Source organism: Lutjanus erythropterus, chromosome 24, assembly GCF_056507025.1.
Source record: "Lutjanus erythropterus isolate fLutEry1 chromosome 24, fLutEry1.hap2, whole genome shotgun sequence".
NCBI classification, from domain to species: domain Eukaryota; kingdom Metazoa; phylum Chordata; class Actinopteri; order Lutjaniformes; family Lutjanidae; genus Lutjanus; species Lutjanus erythropterus.
Genome location: NC_139340.1, coordinates 11,276,389 through 11,285,923, shown reverse-complemented (window position 1 = coordinate 11,285,923; position 9,535 = coordinate 11,276,389).

Sequence of the window (9,535 nt, the reverse complement as noted above, 5' to 3'; positions counted from 1 at the left end):
ATGTGAATCTTCAGCTTCAATATTTGTACAATTCCTCGCTCTGTCTTTGTTGTAATTGTGCCAGCGGGCTCAGCATGTGATCCAAGAACTGACAACTTCGTTTTTAAGTTGGTGTTTTGATGCTGTTAGGGCTTCATTTTTCCACAATGATGGAAAAATCATAAAACAAGGAAACATATGGAGAGTAAATCTGAATTAGGATACTGAAAGAAGTTGAACTACAACAAAACTAGCTTAGGGAAAAATATATTTTGGTTAACTAATGCTTCTTGTGTATATATATATATATATATATATATATATATATATATATATATATATAAACAAATTGACACCAAATATATTTAAGTTAATGACATTTGACAAAGGTCAAGTAGGGCTGATGGCATGTTACCTTCACAGCTGTCAGGAGTTTGGAAATAAAGTAGTAGTAAACAACACAAAATGGCAAAAAATTATTTTTTTCAACTTGAATCCCTGGAAATAAGAATGTAACTGAACTATGAGCAAGCCACTGCAAAATATAGACAAACTAACCTAATTACATGTAGATCAGTACTTCCCAAACCTGTGAATTAAATTATTATAATTGACATACTGGGCACAATACAAAGAACATTAAACATCAGAATATTTGTAATGAAATGCAGTATTTGTTCAACAATCCCATGATTTGAGATGGGGGTCATAAAAAGGCCATAAAAAGTTAGAGGCTGTCCTGGAAACTCTCACATAATATCCATTAAAATTGTGTATTTTTGCAGATTAATCAAATGATCAAATTTGTCAAATCAAAAATTATGTAACTTAAATTACGTTTGACTATTGAATATTGGGCTTTTTATCACTTTGTGGATCTCGTAGTGTGGTGTTTTCTCTGGTCCTGTCCAGAAGGGAACCCTCGATTTGAGAAACTGTCGCGAGATTTGTATACGGTGTTTTTTATTCTTTATGTTGTAAAACAAAATAATTGTTTAATAATGTAACAAAACTGTAGGTAAAATCTCCTTGCGTTTTAATTATTATTTAATAATGTTATTTTTTTTTATAAAAGACTTCTGATTTAATTGTCTTCGACATGTTTCGTCCATTTTTCGTTGAGGCAGGAAACAGCGCCCCTTGGTCCTAACGGCTGGTAAGCGTAACGTTAAGTCAGTTGGTGTCCACGAAGGAGAAGCAGGAGAACTTAATTAAAGAATAATTTAAACTACATATTTAAAGTGTTAAAGAAAATACGGACACTGACATGCTTATTCAAAATTGTAAATGGACATCAAGTGTGAATCCTTTCAGTCTGGCCTCAAGGCAAACAACAGAGTGTTAGCTAGTATTAATGTTTGACAGTTATCAAGTTTAATTGTGGCTAATTTTATCAGCTAGCTACCGTGTTGCTAAGTTAATTAACTAGCAGTCATGAAGAGAGGAGGCGAGGACTTCTGTCAACAAACAAAATGACTGGAAACATGGATACTTCATTCAAAAGAAAGGAGAACGGACTTGGACTTCTACTAAAAAAATAAGGTGAGACATATTCTTTGTGTCCCAATAGCCTGTATTTGCTAGTTGTCTCTTGCTAGCTTTGCTAGCTTAGATTTGTCCCTCTGTGTGTATTCAACTCTTTGCTATGTTCTTGTTGATATTATATTATGGAGGTTTTTATACTGTATTAAGCTGCAGTATTGCACTTGTCTACATGGACACAGAGACTACTGGGCTATGAAAATTTAAGTCTTAATAGACCATTTTTTTTCACTGCAGCTTTCACACGAAGTGGAGTAAACACAGGTGTGTTACCTATGATCTTAATGAGGACGTGTTCCATTCAGGTCAAACAGCGCCAGGGTGCTGCTATTATGTATACTGGCTCACTGGAAAGGTTCTGCTGCTTTAAATGGAATGGGGCCTTAATTAGTATTATTGGTAACACCTGTGTTTATCCTGGTATTTCTTATCAATATGGTTCCTGTGAAAAAGAACTATTAGTCGTCCTTTCACCTGTTTACTGTGTGATATTTGAATGTAGCTGTAGACAGATTTTTGTATGGCAAGCCTATAGGCAAGAGAGTGTAAGTCATGTAGTTGATACATGCATCAGCATTTTTTGTTGTGAACATAAACCTTTAGGTCTTTTAAGTATTCATTACTGAGCTGTACCTGACTGAAAGCTTTGTAATATGCAATTCACTGTAGATATACAATAAGAAATGTGTGTAGGTAATTTATCTTTGATTAATTGAAACGTGAAACAAAAAACAGTGATATGAAGTGCTCAAACTGACATGTTAGAAAGATGACAGACAGTATACCTCAGTTGGATTAACATTAAGAGCATTTGATCAGAAATGCATTGCAAAAGGCCAGAATAGGAGCCAGAAAGCAGTCTTCAAATAGTAAATGATTCCTGCCTGAGGTTGGATTTCTTCTGCGTTAGGTCAGTCTTCATTTTATGTTGCGCTCCTCAAGTCGATCAGTGTCAAAGCTGTATTGAGCAGAGTGGGAGAAACACGATTAAAAGCCAAGGCCAAGCAAATCGGTATGTGTTTACACATGGCAGGCGGCTGGATTTTAACATTCAGTATTTGTTTGGGTTCTTCAGTGGAGCCAATGATTTGATCCTGAGGTGCTGCCTCACTTAACTTGACTGGAAAAGCTATATTTAAATTAAATAACATTTAGTCAGAGTTCTGGGCATAAAGAGCTTATCTGATCTCAACTCATGTGTCAGCTCTGTAATGTATGATGGTGCCAGTGTTGACTTGAGAATGTGAAATAACTGCTGTCACTAGCAGTTAGCTCTCCTGCTGCTGGCAGCTGTTTCAGGCAAACTGACTCCTGTTGAAGGATCCGAGAAGAAAAGCAAACACACAAGATAACGACAGTGTGGCTGCCCAGTTATCCAGATGACTCTGGCAGTAATCTGGAGCAGCAGACAATTTGATTAATGCTGACATACGAAACCTGCATGGGCCAATTTTACAGTCTGCTTATGGCAGCACCAGCTACCTAGAAAACCCATAATGTGTTGTTAGAAAACAGAATATCTTTAGCCAAAGAGACCAGTAAAAACACCACAAAATAGAAATAAAAATTCCAAAGAGAGAGAGTTCCAAAGTTCAGGAGCCACAACCAGATCAAAGCATCCCCTGTTGCTCCTTTCGTATAATGTTAACATTAATGGAGCAGGTCTGTATTATAGATGGTCTATTATAGACCCATTTTACAGTAAAGGCAATAGTACATCCATCAAACAAACATGTGAACTTAGAAACACGATGCCTTCAGCCAGGAAGGTTCTTTAAGATGGAAATTACATCCTTGATTTTGACTCTGACCATATCATGAAAAGATCACGCTCCATATGCCCAGTTACGTTTTCACCAGTGGTCAATAAAATTTAAGGCAGTGGGAAAAGTCTGAACCTAAACATGCCAAATTGATTTGTACCCCTGAATTTTAGACATCATATCAACGATACAGTCTCCTCAGAAGCTGAATTCTATGTATAATGCTTCACAGTGAAAAAAAAGATTTCTTAACTTCGTACAACATGTATTTGTAGATGTAGTTCCCCATCTTTTTAGATTTAATGTGGGTCATATACACGTTAATATGTTGTACCATTCAGGTAAAATGTTTATGTCTGAATCACACTCAAAACCTGCAGCGCATCATTGAATATACAGAATGCGTGTGAGTCTGTGTTACTGTCACTCACACAAACAGTCACAGACAAACATACAAAATAATTGCATTTGCTGTGACTGGAAAAAACCTGAGTCAGCATAATCAATCAGTTGGGAAATGATCGGATGTAGATCAAGTATGTAACTAGATTGTGCACCGACCACCCGCCCTTGTGTTACATGTGAGTTATAATATTAGCGTAAGCAAACCACTTATATGGTATTATTCAATTTCTGGGATACACACGCAGACACACACAGCAGACGTGATGCTCCAAGCGATATGTTCACTGTTAACCTTTGCAGATAGATTCATGTCATAATTTGTTTGAGTAAGAGAGAGAAGTCATTATTAGTGATTAGAAAGGCAGTACATCTCTGTTGTTTATCAGCTTGGCTCAGTACTTACATTATCATATATTATACTGAGTGATAGTAGACTATTGAACAAAAAGCCAATTCCACATAATCTATTCCTTTAATTAAAATGTTTCAGCAGTTACATAACACCAACCACAAAAACTGGTTTCAACTATGTGTGCAGCAGCGGCTATACATGAGATTAAAGCAAGAGCAAGTCAGCACACATGCAGGCACGTGGAAAAGCAATCTGGCTTGATTACAAGGTCAGCATACGCAGAGAACTGATGGTATAATAACACACAGATGCTGAGACGAGTGTAAGAATGCAAAACTGAAGATGTGGAGGCAAAAACACAGCGGAGCCACGACAGGATAGTCACAGTAGAGCTGCAACAATTAGTTGGTTTATCGATTACTTGTTGACAGAGGGAAAAATAGTTGCAGACTGTTTTGATAATAGATTTTCAAGCAAAAATGTCAAACATTTGTTGGTTCATTTGTTGCTTTCTTTGTCATTTATGGCAGTAAAAGGAGTCCTTGAGTTTTGAACCATTGGTTGGACAAAAGAATCAATTTTAAGATGTCACTTTGGGTTCTGGGAGATTGTGATGATCATTTCTCACAATTAAGTGACATTTTACATTGTATTTAGGGCTGCAACACAGATAGATAATATTTATAGATTAATTTGTCAATTATTTTCTTAATTGATTGATAAGCTGTCAGAAAATGGTAAAAATGTTGATCAGTGTTGTCCAAAACCCAAAGGTATTCAGTTTACTGTCAGAGAGAAGTAAAGAAACCAGAAAATATTCAAATCTGAGAGGCTGAAATCAGAGAATTTGGACTTTTTTTCCCCTTAACAATGATGATTGGCAGTTAATTTAATAGCTGACAACTAATTGATTAATTGACTGATTGTTGCAGCTCTATTTGTGTGTGATATAACAGCAGGTCTTTCCTGTGGCCAAGCCAAACTTTGTATCCACAGGACTGATCTTACACTGTGTCCATGCATGTGTGTGTGTGTGTGCTGGTGGATGTACCACCATCAATGTATGTGTGTAAGATATATGATCTGAGCCATCCGGGAGCAGGGTTACAGAGATATGGAGTTGTGTTGGGAATACTTCAAGAACATGGCTGTGTGTACTGTGTAGTGTGTGTGCGTCATTGTGAACTTGATTTGACCATGTGTGGGAATACTGCATATTCCAAGATTGTGATAATCAAATTCTCGACCATAATTGCAGTAAAACTCCTACGGGATGTCCCTTCATCTGTGTTCTCACAGACAAACACACAGGATCTCATTGCCAAAGGCAGGCTGCATGCTGAAAGAAACGCTCATTCATCTTATGGGCCAGTACACTCGCAGGAGAAGCTAGACAAAACCATCAGCTACAAGAAGTTAAAGAGGTGATATGATGTGATAATGCTACATCAGAGTAGGGCTCCAACTAAGGATTGATTAATCTGCAGATTATTTAATTGTTGTTTTTTTCATTTTTTAATATTGCGGTAAATAGCGCATTGTCAAGTTTTTATTCTGGTATTATCTTAAGTTTTTGGTATTGTCTCATCCCTATTTGACGATTAATATTCTTTCGATTGTCTATTCAATTGATCAACTAATACAGCATTCATAGAAAATGTTAAACTATCCAATATTTCAGAGAAAAGGCAGAATGTACTGAAAGCTCGCAAAAAAATATTACTTTTTACGAAAACGTTTTTCCTCCTTTGCCATTAATCATTTCGTGAGACCTGAGATTAATGAATGAAATAAAACTCATGACCCCTTGGAGGGGTTAATTATGTCCGCTGAAGCCAATTAGTGCTTAATACTCTAATATGACTCAATTATTGTTTTGCTGCTCTCTATGTTACACAGTAATGATTCAATTTACAGCCAGGTCATGAAAGTCTTTCTCTGGCACACTGCTCTTCTCCTCTGTTCTGCTTTGGACTTGTTTGCAATAAATAGAAGAATGACTGAATACCTGGACCCCAGATTGAGGGCCCTCAGGCACTATACGGCATGCCAGAGATTGTAGATATATTTTTGTACCACAGCTGTTTTCCCTCTTCTAGCAACAAAGTTCAGGGTGTGACTCTATTCTGCAACAATTTAAGTTTTAAAATCCATTCTTTTGCTGTGCCAACCTCTATATGAACCCATCCTTTCTTGTGAGTCTCCACCAAAACAATTTCCCACCTATCGCAATTGATTGATGAAGGTAATAAAGTTTTGTAAGACTTCAAAGTACTAACAGCTTATATCAGTCTCTCCCTCTTTTATCTTTCCATTCAGCTGCACATACAGAGTAAAATAGGAATGTAGTCTGTAAAAATAAAAGTGTTATATCTGCAGTGGAAAAACTGAGCTGGTGTGAAGAGGACAGTATCAGCTGAATTCCTAATAAAACGATTTAAAAGCTCAACGTGTTTCAGATCCAACTTTCCCTTCAATGAACTCAGCGAAAGGAAGAACAATTTTTTTTCTGCCTTGTGGGAAAATCGGTATTGCCATTGTTGTCGTCAGGAAGTCAGTGAGTGATTATGACAAATATATGATGGATATGTGAATGTGAGAACAAAGTTCAACTACAGTTTTTTTTATTAATAGGTTTAATTTATCATCTCCAGAAGTAAGTGATATTTGTCCAGCTTGTATTGATGACACATTGTGTTGCTATGGGAACCACTCAGCGCCATTTCCTGTCTCTCCGCCATAGGGGAAAAAGAGGAATAGGAATTAAGTCATGAAGGGCGTAGGAATACTGATGAGTCAAAACGAGACCAGTCTTCAAGGTCACATTTCATTATATTTGTCATGTCTGTGGAGAATTGAGTCAGTTATGCCCCTCCAATGTAGACAACTATAATGACATGTATACTGTACAGTAACACTATTCATGCACTCATTTTGACCTGGAAGTCTACACAGGAAAAAAGAAAGTTTGGTTTTGAGAAACTTGGTACCAAACCTCACTCAGAAGTCAGTCTCTAAATGTTTTGCCCAATCAAGACTGAGGACAGTCTCCCAGCTTTCGTAGCTAAATATAAAATAAACCCTCCATCACCAAACTATTCCCAAGTCTTTAGGGCGGCTTTCATATTGGAGCGGTGATATATAAAAATTGCTCACACCTCCAGTTCTAAATAATATTGTGCACAAAGTTGTTTTTCTCTTGTTTTTCACATACCGTCAGGCTTATTAAGCTTCAGAGTAAACCAGCCCTGGTGTTTTTTATTGCTCCTGTTTTGTGAGACAATTCACACCTTATGATTCTTATTAGTTCACGATGTTCGATGACTTCAGGTAATTTCCTGTCTAATATCAAGCTGAGCAGAAGGCCAGTTTAAGGCAATAAGTGAGAAAACCTGTGTGCAGGGCACAAAATTAGCCACCAGTAAATGCTGATAATGCAAGTGACTGGTAGATTTGCTTCACTCACCAGCCGAAAAAATCAATTGTAATTTATTAAGTGGTTAGTAAAATTAGAACATGCACTGGCCATTTGGCTGGTGGACAAAAAAGTTAGTTTTGCAACCAGCTTGTGTGAATATGTTGCATTTAATTGTTATCTTGTTATGAAAAGAGAAACAGAGGGCTGCTGCAATTTGTTAATGGAAATTACTGATCAAATTAGAAGCCAGTCGGCACAATTCAAAATGCTGTTGACCTCGCAGTGTGGTCAGGACAAGTGCAATATCCAGATCATAGAGGCTGGAAAATGTGTGACAATACAACATGATAATAAAGTACTATGGTGCTGCAGAGATGCTCTGTCCAGCAAATGCAGCACTGAAGCCCTTTTTTTTATTATTATTAATTTACACAACTACACTATCTACTGTATGCAAGCAGCCAATAGGGGGAGCCAACAACATTATTTAAGTCATCCTGTAGTGAAGTATATCCATAAATGGACATAATTACAAATATGGGTACCTCTGTGTCCTTTTGTGCTACGAAGAACTTGTGCAAACAAATGGTTCAATTAGTGCAAATGTACAGAAATATATTGTTACAGATAATAACAGTACACAGACCTTTCTGCTTTGCTTCATTTGTGCTTCTGCACTAACAATGACCCATCATGCAGATGTGTCAAATCATCACAGACTGCAGAGAATACAGATGATCTGATGAAATAATTTTGTGTTTTTCACTTCAGTGGATTCCATTGCCTTTACGTTGAGCAACGAACTCATTTGAATACCACTAAAAAAACCTTAAAATCATTTATGTTACAGTCAAAAACATGGCAGTGTACATTTTCACATACTTTGATCTATTTAAAACATATATAACTTGAGGGTGACTGAAGCTATTGTTGTTAAATGTCTTCTATACATTCTACTAACAATACTGTAGTTAAATCAGTGACCCCTGGATACTCATACTGGGACTCATAAACACATTTATTAAGATATGTGTGTGCATCTTAAAAGTTGTATTTATGTAACAACCTGAGACAGAATTACAAGATGTTAATGATCATTTTAGCAGTTTGTTTATACAGGTTGATATTGTGTGGCGGGTGTGTGTGTGTGTGTGTGTGTGTGTGTATGTGAGTGAGAGAAAGCCATCTAGGAGAGAGACATCTGAGACGCTTTTATTAGGTCTGTTACACAATTCTGGGAAGAGAAACACAATAGCCTGCCGTGGTGCAGTAGATGTCAGGAAATTTGGTGTTTTTGTATTGAGTGTGTGATGAGATGAGAAAGAGAGAGCATGCTGCAGATGGTAACACAGCTCTGGACAAATCCTCTCGCACTTTTCCAGGATCTAATGTTTTTTTATTTCTTGAAATATTAAATAAAACATGGCTGGTCATACTTCACTGTTGCCAGTTTGGGAGCCAGTGCCAGTTGAGACCAGCAAGTAAAAGACATCTGTGTTTTTTATGAAAAGAGTAAAAGAATATTTTAATCATGTGTAATGGGTTTAACCCTCTTATGGTTTTCTCCACTCTCTCCTATTGTTGTTGAGCCATCTTTGGCACTCTGTTTGATGATTAGCAACCCCTTTTTCACCTGGAAACGTAAGATCTAGATATGTTATCCGGATAATAAACAATCTCACTTTGCCTTTGTAGTTACATCTGGTATTTTTAATGCATTCTTGTTATTCTTATTGAGATTGGATCTGTGTCCTCCAGAATAAAACCTGCACGCGAGCAGTATTAAGTGATGTAAAGTATACAAAAGTTTGTACATCCAAACCTGATAAATACTCAGTGCTGGATAAAAAAAACAATTCTGCATACTGGACAGTGCTTCCATGAACCTTTATTAATAAGCGCTGAAGAAATTCTTAATTATATGTCCCCCCTTATTCCTTAATTTTTCTAGAAAATATTCTGCCAGTTTGCACAGATGTTATTTCTTACTGTATATCATTCATGTCCCACCCATATTCTTACTGTTTTTCGTGTGTTTCTGTTGAGTAACACATCTTTTGGCACCCTCATGGCACA